This window comes from Carcharodon carcharias, chromosome 10 (assembly GCF_017639515.1).
Source record: "Carcharodon carcharias isolate sCarCar2 chromosome 10, sCarCar2.pri, whole genome shotgun sequence".
Lineage (NCBI taxonomy): Eukaryota > Metazoa > Chordata > Chondrichthyes > Lamniformes > Lamnidae > Carcharodon > Carcharodon carcharias.
In genome coordinates this window covers 17774635-17796098 of record NC_054476.1, presented here as the reverse complement: position 1 = coordinate 17796098, position 21464 = coordinate 17774635, and positions in this window count along the sequence as shown.

Sequence of the window (21464 nt, the reverse complement as noted above, 5' to 3'; positions counted from 1 at the left end):
TTGGGAACCATGCCTTCACTGGAGCTGCTGCAGAGAGTGTGAACACTGTGCAGGGGCACTGTTTAAATATGGTGAATTAGGAAGTGCTAAGGTCACAGTGGGACGAGTGAATCAGATGCCAGCTGAACGACGTTTTGCCCGTGGATGAATAATTAATCAGCTGCGATGCGGACTTTTTGCCGCAAAAAGCCGCCATTGTGGCTGGCGGGTGGAACGTCGTATCGGACTTTGCACATTTCAGGGAAAATCCCAGCCAGTGTCTGTCCTAGATTCATGGCAGAGATATCAGACCCATGCTGTCCTGTGTTTGTCAGCCCAATAGGCTGCTATGGAATATTTTTTTAATAAGGGAGAAAGAGAAAGGCATGAGAGCTGTGAGTCCTGGCTCAGTTGGCAGCACACTCACCTCTGCGTGACAGGGTTCAGAGTTCAAATCCCACAAAAAAGAGAAGACTTACACTCCAGTGCAGCACTGAGGGAACATTGCAAAGTTGGAGGTGTTTGTGTTTTGGATGGTGGGACCTAACTTTAGAGTAGCCTTGGGACCAGAATCTGGTAAGTAGATCGTACTTTCTGATCACTAGCAGGCAGAGCCAGGTCCTGTGCTGACATTGAGGTCGGTGCTGGTCTACCAAGTGAGGATCCAGCAGTGCAACATCCATCAGACAACCATACCGTGAGTGATGTGTCCTCTTTCACAGGCCATTGCCATATACAAATTATTCCCCTTTGCTTTCACAGATGCATCTGGGTACAGCAGACCGAGTCCACGATCCAAAGCCTCTAAGCAAGCTCCGAAGAAACCTTTGAAGAGGAATCTGAAGGCACCCTCCCTAAAGTTCCGTCACAGTGCTCACCCACACCCTCCACACACCTCGGGGGGACTTAACTTTAGAGTAGCCTTGGGACCAGAATCTGGTAAGCCGATTGCACTTTCTGATCACCAGCAGGCGGAGCCAGGTCCCCGGCACTCGGAGGACTGCAGGAGGCCAGAACGTTGCTGAGTCCGAGTCAGATGACGATCCTCTGGACTTGGTCATGTCACAGTTGCTCGAGCTGCAAAGGAAAGCTAGGGAACATCAGGAAGGGATGGCCACTGCACTCCTCAGATCACAAGGCAAGAAGGAGGAGTCCATCCGTCTTTAGGCTGAGGTGATATTGCCGGCATTGCAATGCACCGAGGTCAACACTGGCAGGATGGCAGCCCCCAAGGAGACCTTGGTCCAGGATGTCACTCCTGCACTGGCTTAACTCCATCGCTGATACTATAGTTGGCCTCCAACAGTGTGTTCGTGAGAGGGGTGCCAGGCAGCTCAATCTCACTCCAGCTACTCCTTCTGCTCACAAGTCAGCCAGGGGCCCTCAGGCACTCATTGGGAGGAGGGTCAGCAGGTGCACACTCCAGGGTCATCCACCCAGGTGACTTTGGGAGTGATCGGCCCATCTGACTCCACTTTTCCTGTGACCCCTGCAGATCCAGCTTCACAGGCCAAGGAGTGTGGCACTGCCACACAGCAGGACCCCGAAAGCAGGCCGGGGCCCTCCAAGTCTCGGCCCTCCAGAGGACACCCACCAAAGTCATCACAGGCAGGCTGCCTTCACCTCTGCTGTGGATGTCCAGGGAGCACCAAGATGTAACGGCAGGTTTAGGACAGTCAAGGGAAATTAGTTGCACAGGTTGGCCACGGGTGTTAATCACTTGTGCATAATGTTCACTATTGTAAATGAACACCTAAGGATGTCTCCCTGCCTACGGCTCCTTGTTCTGGTGAGCAGTGTTCCTGTCACTCAAATGTGAAACCTTTCTGAACAAGATAAAGGCAGCTGTCTCAATCCAGGGCCTCATCCCTGTGCTTTTTGCAGCCTTTAGACCACAGTGATGGTCCAGCCTCACATTCCCTGGACACTGTACTGATGCCTGCACCTCAGCAGTGCTGGTCATTGCTGCTAGAATGTAGTGGGCAGGTGCCACAGAGTTCTCTCTTACTCTCAGTGTGCTCTCAGCACCTTTAAGGTGGGGCTGGCCGCCAACACACCAGCATCTGAGACCAGTGATGCTGCGCACCAGCTCCTGAAGGGCTGAGGCGCTGAAGGCGGACACAGCATCAGATGTGTCTAAAGTTTCATGGCTGCATCTCTGAGATGGCCCTGATCATGGAGCGCAAGCTACCTATCCTCAGCCCGCCAGGAGTCAGACATTCTCAGAGGTTATGTGAAGATCTATGGAGTGTCCTCACTGCATGTTGTCATCATTCTCATGCAATCGAGTGACTATTAGGGCCTCCACTGCATCTCCATGACAGGAGCATTCTCACAGAAGGTATTGGCACTGAGATAAACCAGACTGGAGTCAAACATTCACAACTGCGATGTGAGGATCTACAGGGACACCTCGCTACATGTCGTCATCATCCTCCACAAATCTGGCAGCTATGAGGGCCTCCCGAGTGCACCTGTCTCATCTAGCCAGTGTGAGAGCCTCATCCCCATCATAGTCATCACTGAGGACCCCCTCACCCTCATCTCAATCAGCGTCCTCCTCACTGGGGGAGACGTGCAGCCCCTCCATCTCCTCCCCAGCCAGCTCCTCACCCCATTGAAGCACCAGGTTGTAAAGGGCACAGCAGATGACGATGATGTTTGACACCCTCTGCGGACTGTATTGCAGGGCTCCACCAGACCGGTCCAGGCACTGGAACCGCAACTTCAGCATCCTGATGGTCAGCTCCACCAAGCTGCGAGTTGCTGCATGAGCCTCATTATAACATCGCTCTGCTGCAGTCTGAAGCTGCCACATGGGTGTCATCAGCCATGGGCTCTGCAGGTAGCCCTTGTCCCAAGGAGCCAACCCCTCAGCCTCTGTGAACTCTGGAAGACTGCAGGGATCTGCGACCCACTCAGAGCATGAAAAGGCCTTTGATCCTAAAAAACTAGAGCTCATGGGTAATAATTCTGTCATCGACATCCTTCTCACATCTCAGTTGTCATGCCACCTTAATAAGTATTAATTCCTTCCACACATTCTCTTGAAAATTAAGATCAAGAATTGTAAAAGATAATAGCCTTTTGTATTATTTGGACATTTCAAAGCATTTTACAGCCAATGAAATGGAGTCCTTTTGTCATTGAATAGGTAAATATAAAAAGCAAGGTCCCACAAATAATGAAATGTATGCTAATCTGATTCTGGCTTGCGAAAGAGCATTCTACCTAGTCTCACCCCACTCCCTGCCTTATCCTCATAACCTCGCACATTATTTCTTTTCAGCTAGTAATACAATTCCCTTTTGAATACCTCGATCGAACCTGCCTCCACCACCCTCCCAGGAAGTTCGTTCCAGACTCCAACCACCCTCTGGGTGAAAACGTTTTACCTCACATCGCTTTTACTCTTCTTGCCTGTTATTTTGAATCTGTGCCCTCTAGTTCTTGATGCTCTCTTGAGTGGGAAGTTTCTCAATATTTACCCTGTCCATACCCCTCAGATCTTGAATATCTCAATTAAGTCTTTTCTCAGCTTTCTTTTCTCCAAGGAAAACAGTCCCAGCCTCTCCAATCCATCTTCATAGCTACTATTCGTCATCCCAGGCATCAATCTCACCAATGCCTTCACCTCCTTCCTCAAGTATAGCGCCCAGAGCTGGACACAGTACTCCAGATGAGACCTAACTAGTGTCTTATACAAGATTACCCTTGTACTCAATTCCCCTATTAATAAAGTCTAAGATACTATAAGCTTTATTAACTGCTCTCTCAACATGCCCTGCCCTCTTCAATGACCTATGTACATATACACCAAGGTGCCTCTGTTCCTGCACCTCCTTTAGAGTTCCTCCCTTTATTTTATGCTGTCTCGCCATATTCTTCTTGCCAAAATGAATTTCCTCACACTTCTGTGCATTGAACTTCACCTGCCACTTGTCTGCCCAATTCACCAACATGTCTATGCCCTTTTGAAGTTCAAGACAATCCTCATCACAGTTGACAATGTTAAAGGGACCAATGTTAGCCAGGGCACCAAGAAAATCCCCACCCATCTTAAAGAAAACTTATTTTACATGCACCAGAACAACTGGATAGAGCCTTTAGTTTAACATTTTGCCCTAAAGACAGCATCTCTAACAATAGACCATCCCCTTAGTAATGCACTGAAGTGTCAGCCAATATTACGTGTGCATGTCTTTGAGTGAGAATTGAACCCACTGACTCAAAGGTTCTATCATTGAACCAAACTCAGCCTATAATATAATGCAGTAACAATTCTCAGCAGATTATGTGGTTCTTTCTGTTTTTAAAGCAGTGATATTTGACTCCTGTTCAACCATTTGCTCCAATTTTGTGTGTAATCCCTATCATACATTATTTGGTATCAACGTCCCCTTCCCAACACCAATGAAAATACTTGCAGTGCCTTATTTATAAAATTACTTTAGCAGGAAAAGAGAAAGAACTGGTCTTCTAAAACTAGAAGGATAAAGGGGAGGGATGGTTTAGATTTAACCAAGCAAATTATTCACTGTGGCAAACAATTCAAAAACCAAGAGCGGCAACTTAACAAGAATAAGCTAAAAGAAAAAATGTATAGTACTTTTTATCTCTCATGTCCCAAAATGTTTTACGTCCAATGAATTACTTTATAAAGCAAACTCCCTGCTGTTTTGTAGGCAAACGTGACAGCCATTTTGCACACAGCGTGTCCCATAAACAAAACTAGGATAAGCATGATAAATAGTCCATTTTGATGATGTGAGTTCATGGATGAATATTGGCCATGACACCTGGAGAACACCCCTGCTCTTCTTTGAAGTTGTGACTTGGGATAACTTACAGCTACGTGAATAGGCTGGATCAGTTTAACGCCTCATTCAAAAGACCTCCAACCATGTAGCATTCCCTCAATACTGCATGGAAGTGTCAGCCTGGCTTATGCACTGATATCCTTTGAGTGAGACCTGAACACACGGCCTGTGAGGATAAAAGTCAGGTGTAACATTTTACACAGAAGGCTAGTGGAATAAATTACCAGCAAACTACGTGAAGCATGAACATCAGTATGGACCTGTTATACCAAATGGCTTGTTTCTGTACTGCAAAAAGACAGTTTGAGAGCTGAAATTTCTGTCTCTTTTGGCACTCTCCTTGCAAATGACAAATGCTCTTGGGAATATTTCTGGAGAGGGACGGGATTGAGTGAAATGGTGAGCAGGTGGGCTTAAGGTCCATCAAAACAGGAAGGGCTTGTTCGACCAAATGACTCTGCTGCTTAAAATTATAGGGCCAATTAAAATGACATTCCTGTGTGGGAGCTGGCAAGTAGTAGTAAAATTTGATTGAGCTGCTTCAGAGTCCCATTATTCCCATGACCCTAACACTGGTGAAGGATACATAAATTTTCCTCTCGGATGTACAACAGAAGTAATGAGATTTATAACTAAGTTCTTATACAAGTGTAAGATGAGCAAAAAAAGAAATAAAGCTAATTGGTTTTTGTACTCAGCATCACAAGATTGCAGCAATTTATTAATTACTGGGCAAGATTTCTCCCGTGGGAGTTGGCAAACATCATAACTTGGGAAGATTTGTTTAATGAGGTGTTTTTAAACTCTTTTGAAAGACTGCAAAAACAATTTTCTCCTCCACCATTATGGAAATGTATGTAAATATAGATAATTAAAAACAGACCCTGATTAAATATTAGGAAAGGTTTCATCTCCCCGGAGAATGTGGCACTGATGGAGAATGTTTCTGACAGAAAAAGCAGACAAATTTTAATACGTTTTCACCTTCTGCAGGAAACTAATGAAGGACCTGCTTCCTCCCAGCATCAAAGCGCTGCAGAGCAGTGAACTGCAGTCTGCTATTTTTTTTTTGTTTGGAGTCACCACCTCCTGGTTTTAAGATTGATACATTGTCAAACATTTTGTAACAGTTATTTGCATCAACATTAATGTACCACATCAGTGATGAATAATGCAATCAAACTAAATGTTCCTCATGATCATAATGTACTATTTCCATGGGTATTCTACGTTTACTTCAGAAATGCCTGAGAATAAAGCTAACTCTGAACTCTTGTTAAAAGGGAACATATGGAAAATGGCCCCAGAACACCTGTTTTGAATAGACAGCGCTCCCCACCCCCACCTCTTACTTCTTACCCTCTTACATATACAGGCAATACCAGCATTGTATTTTCTTATTATTTTGCTTCTTTCTTGATTGGCAAGGGTGTCAAAGGATATAGGAGCAGGAAGTAAAATAAAGTTGAAGCCACAATACGATCAGCCACGATCATGTTGAATGCCAGAGCAGGCTCGTGGGGCTGAATGGACTACTGCTGCTCCTAATTCATATGTTCATATGTTCTCATTCTCCTGAATTCAAAACGCTCAGATCCCATTCCCGTTGCTAAATAGGACTTTGATTAGAATAGTCAATAAATTCTGAACACATCAGCATATCCTCGAACACAACAACAGACCCAAATATCTTTTGACTTACTTGTTAGAATATTCCCGTTAAGTGCAAAAAATTGTTGTAAGTTTTACAAGGACATTTTAACAAAAGATTGCAATTTAAAATAAAGGTGTAGTTTTACCCCTGACTCCTCATTATTATTTCTCAACTATGTTTATTCAAGATACTTAAATTAATTTATGTCCTATATGTGTTTTAATGAACTGGTGGCTCAGGAGTTAATGCTTGTCACAGGTTCCAAGTTACTTGCCAATAGGAACATCAATAATTAATGAAGCAAACATGTAAGTATAGAAAGGGTGAGCAAATTGTTCACATTTAACAAACGCTCTGAGGCTCTTTGCCGCCACAGGTTCCTTTTCTTGAAATGTTTGTGTGTGACATTAGGGCCGGAATTTTCCAGACTGAACGCCCCCTCCCAACCAACACCCCCCGCCCCACTCCCACCCCCACCTCTGACTGACTCCCCTGCAGCGGGGTTAGCGAGCCATTGAAATATCCATTCACGAAGGCAGGACCAGAAGATCCCGCTGGCATGAGGGGCTGGAAAATTCCGGCCTAAGATTGGACTGTTTCAGCTATTTGTACACAAAATGCTGGTTTTGCTCAGTGCGATGGGAAGCTAACTGAAGATCCCCCTTGCAAGTGCTGGTAAGAGCGACCACATAGTACCCTTACAGGTTAGTTGCTGGTCCACTACTCTTGGCTACAGTTTGACTTCATAGAACCATAGAAAGATTACAGCACAGAAGGAGGCCATTCGGCCTATCTTGTCCATGCCAGCCCGAGGACACCCAGGTGCCCTTTCTAATCCCACCTTCCTGCACTTGGCCCATAGCCCTGCAGCTTACAGCACTTTAGGTGTAGATCCAGGTACTTTTAAAAAGAGTTTAAAGTTTCTGCCTGTACCACCAACTTGGGTAGTGAATTCCAGACACCCGCTACCCTCTGCGTAAAAAAGTTCTTCCTCATGTCCCTCCTACACCTTCTGCCACTTATCTTGAATCTATGTCCCCTGGTTCTAGAATTCTCCATCAAGGGAAACAATTTTATCCTGTCCACTCTATCTATTCCTCTCATAATTTTGTACACCTCAATCAAATCACCTCTCAGCCTTCTTTGTTCTAAGGAAAATAACCCCAACCTACCAAATCTCTCCTTGTAGCTACACTTCTCTAACCCTGGCAACGTTCTTGTAAACCTCCACTGCACTCTCTCCAGAGCAAGGCATCATTTTTTAAAAAATCAAATATTATTATCTCCAAAAGGATCCAAAGACCGAATAATTCATTAACTTGTCAATAAAACTTACATTTTAACTGTGTACAGCAGCCTTCTGGTATTTTTCAGCCAATAGAGTTTGTAACATGGAACATGCAAGACTAGATTTTGCATTATAGTGACAGCAAAAACTGTCAGCACTCACTGTCATTACTTCACAGCAATTGTGAGCAACTTCTGGAGCCTGCAAATGGCAGAATAAACCCAGAATGAAACCCAGAAGCTGTTCTCCAGAAGGTGGCCTGTTGAAGATCCCCCCAGACCAGTAATCAATGGAAAATCTATGAACTATGGCATAGGGATGCGAGAATAAGGGAAGTAAACACGTGGCTAAAGGAGTGGTGCGGGAAAGAGGGGTTCCATTTCCTGGGGCACTGGCATCAGTATTGGAACAGGAGGGATCTGTACTGTTGGGACAGTGTCCACCTGAACCGATCTGGGACCAATGTTCTAGCAAAAAGGGTAAATAGGGTGGCCAACAGGACTTTAAACTAGCAAGTGGCAGGGCAAGGAAGGGTAAAACTCCAAGAAGTATGACTAATGGGGAACAAAGCAGCAGGTTAGCATGTGGGGGGGTGGATTCAACCTCATGGAAAATTATGAAAAAACTGAAAAGAAACGAGAGCCCAGGAGAGGATATTAAAGTCTCCAGAACACAAAATAGGACAGAGTGTTTGGAAAGGGCTAGGAATCTAACTTCAAGCACATCAGATAAAGGGATGAGAATGAGAAAGGGGATGGGAAATACAGGACTGAAGGTGTTGTATCTGAATGCACGCAGTATACGAAATAAAGTAAATGAGCTCGTGGCACAGATTGAAATTGGCAAGTATGATGTGGTGGGCATTACGGAGACATGGCTGCAAGGGGATCAGGACTGGGAACTAAATATCTAAGGGTATACATCCTATCGAAAAGATAGGCAGGTTGGCAGAGGGGGTGGGTTTGCTTTGTTAGTAAGAAATGAAATTAAATTCATAGCAAGAAATGATGTAAGGTCAGATGATGTAGAATCTGTGTGGGTAGAGTTGAGGAACTGTAAAGGTAAAAAAACCATAATGGGAGTTATGTACAGGCCTCCGAACAGTAGTCAGGATGTGGGGCACAAGAAACACCAGGAGATAGAAAAGGCGTGTAAGAAAGGCAATGTTACAGTGATCATGGGGGATTTCAATATGCAGGTGGACTGGGTAAATCAGGTTGGTAGTAGATCCCAAGAAAAGGAATTTGTGGAATGTCTACGAGATGACTTTTTGGAGCAGCTTGTGGTGGAGCCCACTAGGGAACAGGCAATTCTAGATTTAGTGATGTGTAATGAGGCAGATTTGATAAGGGAGCTTAAGGTGAAGGAACCCTTAGGAGGAAGTGACCATAATATGATAGAATTTACCCTGCAGTTTGAGAGGAAAAAGCTAAAATCAGATGTAACGGTATTACAGTTGAATAAAGGCAACTACAGAGGCATGAGGGAGGAGCTGGCCAGAATTGACTGGGAGATGAGCCTAGCAGGAAAGACAGTGGAACAGCAATGGCAGGAGTTTCTGGGAGTAATTTTGGAGACACAGCAAAAATTCTTCCCTAGGAAGAAGAAGCATACTAAAGGGAGGACAAGGCAACCATGGCTGACAGGGGAAATAAGGGACAGCATAAAAGCTAAAGAGAAAGCATACAATGCGGCGAGGAGCAGTGGGAAACCAGGGGACTGGGAAGCCTACAAAGACAAACAGAGGACAACTAAAAAAGAAATAAGGAGGGAGAGGATTAAGTATGAAGGTAAACTAGCCAGTAATATAAAAGAAGATTGCAAGAGTTTTTTTAGATATATAAAGGGTAAGAGAGAGGCAAAAGTGGACATTGGGCCGTTAGAAAATGACATGGGAGAAGTAGTAGTGGGGAGCAAAGAAATGGGGGAGGAACTGAATAGATACTTTGCATCAGTCTTCACAGTGGAAGATATGAGTGACATCCCCATAGTTCAAGAGAGTCAGGGGGCAGAGGTGAGTATGGTGGCCATTACCAAGGAGAAGGTGCTAGGAAAACTGAAAGGTCTAAAGGTGGATAAACCACCTGGACTAGATGGATTACAGCCCAGAGTTCTGAAGGAGATAGCTGAAGAGATAGTAGAGGCATTAGTGGTGATCTTTCAGGAATCACTGGCGTTAGGGAGAGTCCCAGAGGACTGGAAAATCGTTAATGTAACCCCCCTGTTTAAGAAGGGAGTGAGGAAAAAGACGGGAAATTACAGGCCGATTAGCCTACCCTCAGTCGTTGGTAAGATTTTAGAGTCCATTATTAAGGATGAGATTTCAGAATACTTGGAAGTGCATGGTAAAATAGGGCTAAGTCAGTATGGTTTCATCAAGGGGAGGTCATGGCTGACAAATCTGTTAGAATTCTTTGAGGAGGTAACGAGTATGTTAGACAAAGGAGAGCCAATGAACGTTATCTACTTGGACTTCCAGAAAGCCTTTGACAAGGTGCCGCACAGGAGACTGCTCAGTAAGATAAGAGCCCATGGTGTTAGAGGCAAGGTACTAGCATGGATAGAGGATTGGCTGTCTGGCAGGAGGCAGAGATTGGGGATAAGAGGATGCTTCTCAGGATGGTGGCCGGTGACATGTGGGGTTCCGCAGGGGTCAGTGTTGAGACCACAACTTTTCACTTTATACATTAATGATCTAGATGAAGGAACTGAGGGCATTCTGGCTAAGTTTGCAGATGATACAAAGATAGGTGGAGGGACAGGTAGTATTGAGGAGGTGGGGAGGCTGCAGAAGGATTTGGACAGGTTAGGAGAATGGGCAAAGAAGTGGCAGATGGAATACAACAAGGGGAAATGTGAGGTCATGCACTTTGGTAGGAAGAATAGAGGCACAGAGTATTTTCTAAATGGGGAGAGAGTTCAAAAATCTGGAGTGCAAAGGGACTTGGGAGTCCTAGTCCAGGATTCTCTTAAGGTTAACTTGCAGGTTGAGTCAGTAGTTAGGAAGGCAAATGTAATGTTGGCATTTATTCCGAGAGGACTAGAATATAAAAGCAGGGATGTGCTGCTGAGGCTTTATAAGGCTCTGGTCAGACCATATTTAGAATATTGTGAGCAATTTTGGGCCGTTTATCTCAGGAAGGATGCTTTGGCCCTGGAGAGGGTCCAGAGGAGGTTCACGAGAATGATCCCAGTAATGAAAGGCTTAACATATGAGGAACATTTGAGTACTCTGGGTCTATACTCAATGGAGTTTAGAAGGATGAGGGGGGATCTGATTGAAACTTACAGAATACTGAAAGGCCTGGATAGAGTGGAGTGGGGAAGATGTTTCCATTAGTAGGAGAGACTAGGACCCGAGGAAACAGCCTCAGAGTAAAGGGAAGCCCTCTTAGAACAGAGATGAGGAGAAACTTCTTTAGCCAGAGAGTGGTGAATCTATGGAATGCGTTGCCACAGAAGGCTGTGGAGGCCAGGTCATTGAATGTATTTAAGATGGAGATAGATAGGTTCTTGATTGGTAAGGGGATCAACGGTTATGGGGAGAAAGCGGGAGAATGGGGTTGAGAAACTTATCAGCCATGATTGAATGGCGGAGCAGACTCGATGGGCTGAATGGCCTAATTTCTGCTCCTGTGTCTAATGGTCTTATGAACTGCTGAGAATGGTTGCTCTTATGCTATTAGCCCCCTGTTAAAACTCTTGTAAAACTAATGTCTTGTTGAATGAACTTAACTGGGTTTTTAAATGGTGTAATAACTTGATAAGCATGCTCACAGGCCCCAATTGTGTCAGAATTTGTTGAAAAAATATGACGCATGGAATCTCATTTAAATATTTGAATTAATAACCTGCCTTTAAACAATTTTAACATCCCCAACCCAGTCCCTGCTTGTTCTGGCAGGGTTAGAATTATGCCCTACATTTGAGATTGTTGACCTTTCAGCAGAACACGATGTACAAAAACCTACTGGTTTATATTGTACATAAGAAATCCTTCCAGCTGGCATAAAATGCAGCAGCTCACAGGGTTTTTAAAAAATTATTTTGTCCTGGATTTCAGCTTTTTTATGTTTACGTGTGACTTCAAGATAAAAAGTTTGCAAACGTGTTACTTATTTTTTTGGATGTCTGAGGGTATGAAGCTGCCTAGCCTGCCACTACCTACCAGGGGATGCAGCAGGAGGTAGCACACTGGAGAATTGTCCTCTCTTCCCCCTTGTCTCTTCCTCGTGTAGCGAGGCTACTACCCTGGACTGTATGGCACCAGCAGTGATCTCCAGGCCTGATCCCTTGTTGTTAGCTCACATTACAAAAAAGTGTACATGTTGGCCTGGTGTCCCTGCACTCCTTTCTGAATCCCAGGAAAGAAGGAAAAATTAAAAATACAGTCACTTATCTTGTAGTTTCCTCAGTGAACGTAATTCATGTACAGTGCAAGAGGATCCATGGAAAAACTTTAAAGATAATTACTGAAATTGCCTTGTACGAATAATCATTAAGTGAACCTGCCTCATCTGCGCCTTCGCTGATTGTATTTTGTAAAAGAGTCTGTTAAAAACTTCGGCAAGTAGACCATAGCTTCTAGTTGGAAAACCAATAATAACCTGTAAATGAACGCTTGCCACATTGTCTGCAGGAGGTTAAATTGTTAAAAGTAAAACATTCACCAAATTTTCCATTGAATGTGTTTGCTTCTTTTGCCATGGGGTGGTGTGAGAGAGTTCAGATTCTGAGATCTATCGCAGCCTCCTTATTTAAATATGCAGAGAGAAAACAGTACTGCGCTTTCAATAAAAGATATTTGCCAATGTCCAAAAACATCCAGGAGATTTGGCTGAGTTATGGATCGAAGGGGGCTTCTGTGATGTGACCTTAATGTGACCTTGTTGTGACCGACTTAATGGTATGTTAATCTCCACAAATGTGCTAATGTTTAGGTTTATTTGACCAAGCATTTTGATCTGTACAAGAAATCAACTTCTGTATTTTGTTACTTAACTTTTATCTTGCCCACTTTCAATGTTAGAATCATGGAATGATATAGCACAAAAGGAGGCCATTCGACCCATTGTGCCTGTGCCAGCTCTTTACAAAAGCTACCCATTTAGTCCCACGGTAGTCTTGCCTGTGATTTTTTTTTTCCCCCATCAAGTGTTCATCCAATTTCCTTTTGAAAGTTATCATTGAATCTGCTTCTAGCGCCTTTTCAGGCAGCAAATTCTAGATTGAAACATCCCACTGTTCCTTTACCACAGTTCTTTTAAACCTGAATCTGGGAAACTTATAAAGATCAACAAAGGGTCACTAAAAAAAAATAAAAAGAGCAAAGGTAAATTATGAAAAAAAACTAGTGCAAAATGTAAAAACTAATAGTAAAAGCTTCTACAAGTATATAAAAGGAAAGATTGTTGCTAAAGTGAATGTTGGTCCCTTGGAGGATGAGACTGGGGAGTTAATAGTAGGAAACACAGAAATGGCAGAGACGCTTAATCAATATTTTGACTCAGTTTTCACGGTGGAGGACACTAGTACCACCCCAATAGTAATAGGTAGTGCAGAGGGTATAGAGAAGGAGAAACTTAGAACAATCACCATCACTAGAGAAAAAGTACCAAGGAAACTACTTGGATTAAAGGGTGACAAGTCCCCAGGACCGGATGGCCTACATCCCAGGGTCTTAAAAAAAGTGGCAGCAGAGATAATGGATGCATTGTCTATAATATTCCAAAATTCCCTGGATTCTGGAACGGTTCCAGTGGATTTGAAAATCAAAAATGAGGGGGGAGGTAGAAAGTGGGAAACTATAGACCAGTTAGTTTAATGTCTGTCATTGGGAAATTAAGGACGTAGTAATGGGGCATTTGGAAAGTCAAAATGCAATCCATCAGAGTCAGCATGTTTTTATGAAGAGTAAGATGTGACAAGCAAAGTGGATAATGGGGATCCTGTAGATGTAGTATATCTGGACTTCCAGAAGGCCTTTGATAAGGTGCCGCACAAAAGATCAATGCACAAGATAAGATCACACGGAGTTAGGGGTAATATATTAGCTTGGATAAAGGATTGGCTAACCAACAGAAAGCAGAGAGTTGGGATAAATGGGTCTTTTTCTAGATGGCAAGTTATAATTAGTTGGGTGCCACAAGATTCGGTCCTTGGGCCCCAACTATTTAAAATTTATATTAATGACCTGGATTCAGGGATAGAAGGCACTATAGTTAAATTTTCATGTGACACCAAAATAGGTGGGAAAGTAGGTTGTAATGAAGAAATAAGAAATTTACAAATGGATATGGACAGGTTAGGTGAATGGGCCAAAATTTGACAGATGGAGTTTAACGTGGATAAGTGTGGAGTTATCCATTTTGGTCAGAAGAATAAAAAGGCGACTTGTTATTTAAATGGAGAGAAACCTCAGAATGCTTCAGTGTAGAGGGATCTGGGTGTCCTCATGCATGAATCACTGAAAGCTAGTATGCAGGTACAGCAGGTAATAAGTAAAGCAAATGGAATTTTGGCAATTAATGCTAAAGGAATAGAGTATAAAAATAGGGAAGTGTTGTTGCAACTGTACAAGGCATTGTTGAGACTGCATCTCGAGTACCTTGCACAGTTTTGGTCCCCTTATTTGAGGAAGGATGTAGTTGCACTGGAAGCATTTCAGAGGAGGTTCACTAGATTGATTCCAGAAATGCGAGGCCTGTCTTATGAGGAGAGATTGAGCAGTTTAGGCCGATACTCGCTAGAGTTTAGAAGGATGAAAGGAGATCTTAATGAGGTATATAAGATGCTAAAGGGGATAGACAAAGTACACGTGGAGCAGATGTTTCCCCTTTTGGGACATTCTAGAATGAGAGGCCATAGTTTTAGGTTAAGGGGTGGTAGATTTAAATCAGAGATGAGGAGCAATTACTTTTCTCAAAGGGTCGTGAATCTGTGGAATTCACTACCTCAGAGTGCAGTGGATGCCGAGACGCTGAATAAATTTAAGGAGGAGATAGACAGATTTTTAATTAGTAACAGGTTGGAAGGTTATGAGGAGAGGGTGGGAAATTGGAGTTGAAGCTGAAATGAGATCAGCCATGATTGTATTGAATGGCAGGACAGGCTCGAGGGGCTGAATTGCCTACTCCTGCTCTTAGTTCTTATGTTCTTATGTTCTGTTGGTTACCAAACCTTATGCGACTGGAAACGGTTTCTCCTCATTTGTTCAATCAAATGTTTCATGATTTTGAAAACTCCAATCAAATCTCTCCTGGACCTTGTCTGCTCTAAGGAGAACAAGCTCAGTTTCCCTTGTCTTTCCACCTAAACTAAGACCTTCACCCTGATGCTTTTCCAGTAAATCTCATCTGCACCCTCTTGATATCCTTCTTGAAGTGTCATGCCCAGAATTGGCGACAACTCTCCAGGGGGGCCTAACCAGGATTTAATAAATATTTTGCATAACTTCCTTGCTTTTGTACTCTATGCCTCTACTTATAAAGACAAGGACCCCTTCCAAAACTGCCCTGCCACCTCCAAAGATTGGTGTGTGCGAATTTCAGATCTCCTTCTTCCCGCACCCCCTTTTAGATTGTACAGTTTAAATTTTTTGCCTCGCTTCTGATCAAATTTTACACTTCACACTTCCCTGTGTTAAATTTCATGAGCTTTGTTTCAGCACTCTGTCTATGTCCCCCTGATTTACATCAATATTCTCTCACTGTTTACTGCCTTTCCAAGTTTTGAAATATAGGCAAACTTTGAAATTAGGCCCTGTATAAATAAGTCATGTCATTAATATTTATCAAGAAGTGCAATGGTGTCAAACACCAACCCCTCGGGTACACACATTTCCCTTGAGTCTGAAATGTAACCACTCATCTCTACTCTCTGCTTTCTGGCCATTAGCCAATTTCTTTTCCATACAGTCACTGCCCCTTTAAAACTATAGACTTCAATTTTGCCAGCAAGTCTATTACTTGGTACTGTCTTTTGACAGTCCATCCACACATTACCAAACTACCCTTATTAGCTCTTTCTGTTACTTTAACGAAGAGCTCAATGAAGTTAGTCAAGCACAATTATCTTTAACAAATCCATGTTGGCTTTCATTTATTAACTCATGTTTTGCCAAATTCCAATTACTTTTGTCCCAGATTAGTGTCTCTAAAAATTTCCCAACCATCAACGGTAACGATAGGTATAGATAGGGTTGCCAACCCTCCAGGATTGGCCTGGAGTCTCCAGGAGTTGAAGATCAATCTCCAGGATACTGATGTGTTCAACCCTGCAGAAATATCATTGGGACTTTAAAAAGATTGTTTCTCTTTTTTCCTTTAAACATTTCTTTTTATCAGATATAAAATCAGGACCCCAGATCTCGAAGTCCCGCTCCCATTTCCGATAGATCCTAGCCAGTAGGGGAAAGGGGGTGGGATGTGATTCAGGCATGGGGGAAACTCAAACCCAGCAAGGCTATTTGAACTCAGTGGTGAGTTCCAACAAATCCCACTTTCACTGGAGCAAGGTTCATTTCCCACATTGTGTGATTTACAATTTTTAAGAGTAAATGTGAATTCTCATAAAAGGCAGATAACATCTGTAGAAGTGTCAAGCTATCCAGTTTTTTAAATCCTGTGCCTTTTAAATACAGAACAAAAAGTCTGCTGTGTCTCTGAGTTTAAAAAATCGGTGCTTGCAATTTCAATAGCTGCTTGTTGACATAACCCTACCTGCTTTCATTATAGTATTATTACCGCTTGACTGCTTCCACAATCTATCACTATCACAGTGGGAGGCCATAAGTTCACAAATTTATTGACAGCTCCAAGAAGTTATTCAGGGATTAGCTGTCTATGATGTGGGACCATGAAACCAAATGTTTGTTTTTATAAGGGGCTAAATACTGAGGGGTTTCAAATGTATTAAATGGGCCTTTATGAATTAGACTGTTTTTTATGCATAATGAAGTCACTAATAGATACTTAGAGCTTTATTTTATGCAATCTCAGCATGTCTCCCAAGGTCTGCCTAAAGTGAATACTGCGTGAGATGGCATGGAGGGTGTAAGGGTGGGGATGAGTGGGGGGAATGGGCTGGCATGAGTTGGCACTAAGTTTGCATAGGGGCTATAAGGGGCCATGGGGTGGGTAGGTAGACATGGGATGGAATGGAGGGTATGAGGGGGCACAAGGTAGGGAGGGAAGCATGGGTTGGCATGTAGGGCTTGAGGGGTCATTGGGGGTGGTTGGGGGTATGGGTTGGCATGAGTTGATACTATGTTGTCATAGAGGCTATGAGGGGCCATGTGGATGTGTAGGGGCATGGGTTGACCTGAGTTGGCATAAGGGTGATAAGGGGCTATGGGGATGATTGGGGGTCATGTGTTGGTATGAGTTGGCATAAGGGCTATAAGGGGCTATGGAGATGAGTGGAGGCATGGGTTGGCCTGAGTTGTCATTAAGTTGGCATAGTGGTTATGGGGATGAATGAGAGACATAGGGTGGCATGGAGGGTGTGAGGGGCCATGGGGGTTTGAGTGTGGGCATAGGTTGGCATAGAGGGTTTGAGGGATTATTGAGGTGAGTATAGAAGCACGTGATAGCATGGAGTGTATGGGGCAGTATGGGTAGTGGGTAGAGCATAGGTTGGCATGAAGGGTTTGTGAGGTCACTGGGGGTGGGTGGGGGCATGGGTTGGCATGAATTGGCATGGGAGTGGGTGGGGGGTACGACGAGGCATGAGTTTACGAGGGCCTAATATTCAACCACACAAGTGGGATGAAGTCTTAGAGCACCTAGGCAGACCTTTTAACCAGTCCATCTTGACACTTGGCTGCCTCTATGGCTGCTTCCAAGTTGTTTCCAGGAGCGGCAGGCTGGCTCCAGCACCTACCCGCCAACCACCAACCCCTGCCTCCCTCCCCACACCCCACCCTCTTCCTCCGAAATGAAGGTCCCATTATTCTGGCACTTTTTCCCAAGGTGGGTGTGGCAAGTTGGGAAATTTCCCTTCTCTGCGCAACCGTCACAGGAGCAAAAATCTGGACCCAGCTCAAGGGTGACAAGAGCAGGGTCGGCTGTGTTTTGAATGCAGATGATCGGCTTATAAGTCACAGCAAAGAGTCTTAGTGGAACAGAGGGGGCCTACCCCATCACAGGGGAAGTTGGGATTTTTTTTTTTTACAAATTCTCACGTCCCAGTTCCTACCCTATCCTGGGTTCCAAGTTTCCAACTGCCCTCTGAAATGCAAGCAGTCTCCATGTTCCATTTCCCCTACTCCATTTTGCCACCCAGGAGCATGCTGAACACCAGGACCAAACTAGGAAAGAGGAAATCTGGCCTCAAACATTATTGGGGTGGGCCTTCACTCAAGGTTAAGGACTTAATAGTGTTACGGATTACATCTGAACTTTTATCATTATTTTTATCTTCCTTTCTTGCTGGCGCTTTGGTTTTCATGAGTCTTTGTGTTACTTGTCCTGAGTTGTAGCTTATTTCCCCCACCCAGCTCCTTTATTGACATCCATGAGTTTTCCCACTGGAAATCTTCCAATTGTATATACTTGGAAGAAGGGAAACATCTTCAGAGGGAGGCCAGACAGATCAAGCGCTCTGTGCCCTCCTGCCCACATTGCACTTGAGCACCTGCAGAGATGCATGGCAGAACTTTTCTTTGCAAAGATAGTGTTAGTGAAATTTCCCCTTCTCAAAGAAAAATGGGTCATTAGCCCTGGCTTCCCGATTATATCGGAAGCTATGTAAAAGCCTGGTTAATCATTTAGCTAAATGCTGCTTCAGAAATATCCCACAATTTCAGGGGAACTGTCTGAGTCAGCACTGACTAATTAGCTGCACTTGTGGAGAATCCAGCAGACATTCCTATAGGCCCTGGCATCCTTTCCTGACAAAGATCTCAATGTTATTACCAGCTGGCACATGCAGGAAAACACACAAATTGCTGTGGTTTGAAATGTAGCCACCATCTCCTTCCCGACATGTGGCAGTATCAACTTAGGTGAATGGTAGCATGGAATACCATAAAGGGCAAAGAGGAACCTCATACATCATCACTTTGAACTTGGGGGCCATTACACTAGGGGCTAGTCCGTTCTGTAAAATCATAACTAGTGTTCCCTCTCTTCATTATTGCCAGCCATTTCATAATTACCTACCCTTTGATCTCACATAAGATTCCTAATGGGTTTAGAAGCGATTGAAAAATTCCCCTTCAATTGTCCCCATCCCTTTAAGTTTTACTAATATGTCACTTACCACACCCATCATTTGAGTCCTCCCTTTTTGAGTTGGTGCCTGTTCCATGAATGATTATGCAAATAGGCTTATACCTGACAGTAGTATGCCTTTTGCACTTGGCTTTTGGGGCAGGATTTGTTTCTGTTCTATAGTAATGGATCTGTAGATGAAAACTGACCAACATTTCTTTAAGCTTTATGGACATTGTGCCAAATTCAGTATTCATATTTAAGTTGATAAGTTTCCTTTTTCTTTTGTATGGTGTTTATTTGTTCTGCCCCTCTTTTTAAAAGTGGGGTGCAATTTTATAAGATTTCTGTTACCGGGGTTTGATGACACTGAGCCAACCCAATACCATGGAACAGGCATTCTGCAGTAGTGGCTTCACTGGAAAATAATTGTTCAAGTTCTCAATGAGAGGGAGTGCAAGCAGATATCTCGGGGATCCAACTGCTTGAGAGAGGTCTGCTGTTCATGCTACCGGCTGCTGCACCTCTCGGCACGAGTAGGTTACTTGCGCAGAGAAACCAACAAACCTGGCAAAACTAGATGGCATGGGGAAAAAGCGGGTGCCGTAAATTTATTCGGGTTACCACCTGAATATTACTCAAGTTCAACTCCTGGAATCAGACCTGTTTTGGAAACAATGACACAATTCAGAGTCATTCTGAAGCAAGGAATGGAGCGTGAGTTATATACTTTTGGTATGTTACCCACATACAAAATGATTTCACCATCACAGGCTTCACAGACGGTGAATGCCACTAAACGGATTTGAAATGTTTTGGAATGTAATTTTACAACTTTTATGAGTAAACTGTAATTTTGAGGGGTGGGTGGGGGCGGAGTCTGTCCTTATCAGTTTGAGAAGGGCCACAACAGTACATTAAAGGGCTGGAAACTGTAGAACTCCTCTGGCTGCATGCTTGCAATAGTAAGTAATAGTAAGGTTAACTTAACTTATCTTTCCGTTGTTGCCTTAAACGGATGGTGATAAATCAGACGCTGATCCCACCCACGCCACGCGATATTCTTTAAGCATTGCAATTATGCCGAGGCCCTGGCATCCTTTCCTGACAAAGAGCAACCTGCTCAACTTGAAACGTACCCCTTTTAAAACTTTATGAATGATGTATAATTTGGGGAGCAAAAAAAAAAGTGACTGGCATTGGAAGGAAGTGAGACATGACAGTTTTGGTAAGGGATTACATAATTAACCACCCTCCCCACCCCCACTACGCCGCTGGTTTATTAAAGAGAGCCCTGCGTACATTTCACAGAAACCTGCGGCATCTCAGGAGCAGCCTTGTGACAAGCACCTGCTTGAAGTGGTTTCTCCCGGTTGCAGGAGGGAGGGTGTTTTCGCGCTGCTCCAGTTCCTTGTGAAAATGGTTTGGCTCATTTTCAATGATATCTTCTGGTGATTTATTTTTGTTAGCGTCACGGACAAGGAAGAATGTAAGCACTGGCCTGGTGGGAGGAGGAACAGTGAAGGCTCTGATCTACTCGAGGCAGTGCGTGGGAGAGAGGAATTGCCAATTCCGGGAGACTCCCGCTTGGGTTGGGAGCCCCCATCATCCAGGCTTACCTCTTTAAGATATTATTGTTTGTACCAACCTGTTCCTGTCAAGGCTGCCAACAGAGGGAGCACCAAGCCGCAACCTTTTAATTAGTCTGCAATGAATTCAGGATTAATAGGAGAATTAAACTTATCTTTTCGTTGTTGCGTTAAACGGATGATGATGAAGAATCGGACTCTGATTTCTCCATCCCACCCACGCCACGTGATATTCTTTAAAATCACGTAGATTGTAAAATAGGCTGGCCATTTCTCTCGGCAATCAAAGACCATTTCCACCCCCAAATTTCACTAAGTCTTCGGGAAAAGAAAACTATTTTTTAAGGGGGAAGATGTGGGGGAAGAATGTCATTTTCCTATTTTTTTAAAAAAAAACTACCATTAAAACTGTTAATGCTTTTCAGCATCATGTTGTTTGTCGACAACAAAAGGAAGTTTGGTAAACATTTTTCATGGAAGACAACGGCCCCTTTGAAGATTCCCATCAACAATGGGGAGCTTAGTCGGTCGGTAAATTGGGGGTTCGTGGGGTATAAAGCTATGGGGTGTCTTTCAGAAAGAGAATAAGATTGAAGCGCTATCTGAGGCGATGAAGCTCAATAAGTCTTTTTTTTATTATTTTACAAATATATACTTTATGCCTTCCAAAATGGTCACTACAGAAAGTGCAGTGATATTCAAATTTTCAGCATAGGTCATATCGCACTCTGAGGTGCTCCATTGGAATTGTGATGTGTGTAATATTTACTGCGTACAGTTCAAATGTGAGTCACGCACCCCGAGGGATTCTATACCATTTTCAGCCCCCTCGGTGCACGATGGCTGTAAGGACGACGACTTTTTCTAACGTGCCTCAGCGGTGGCTGTTCCAAGCCTCAACTTGGCAAGGCACCAGGACGT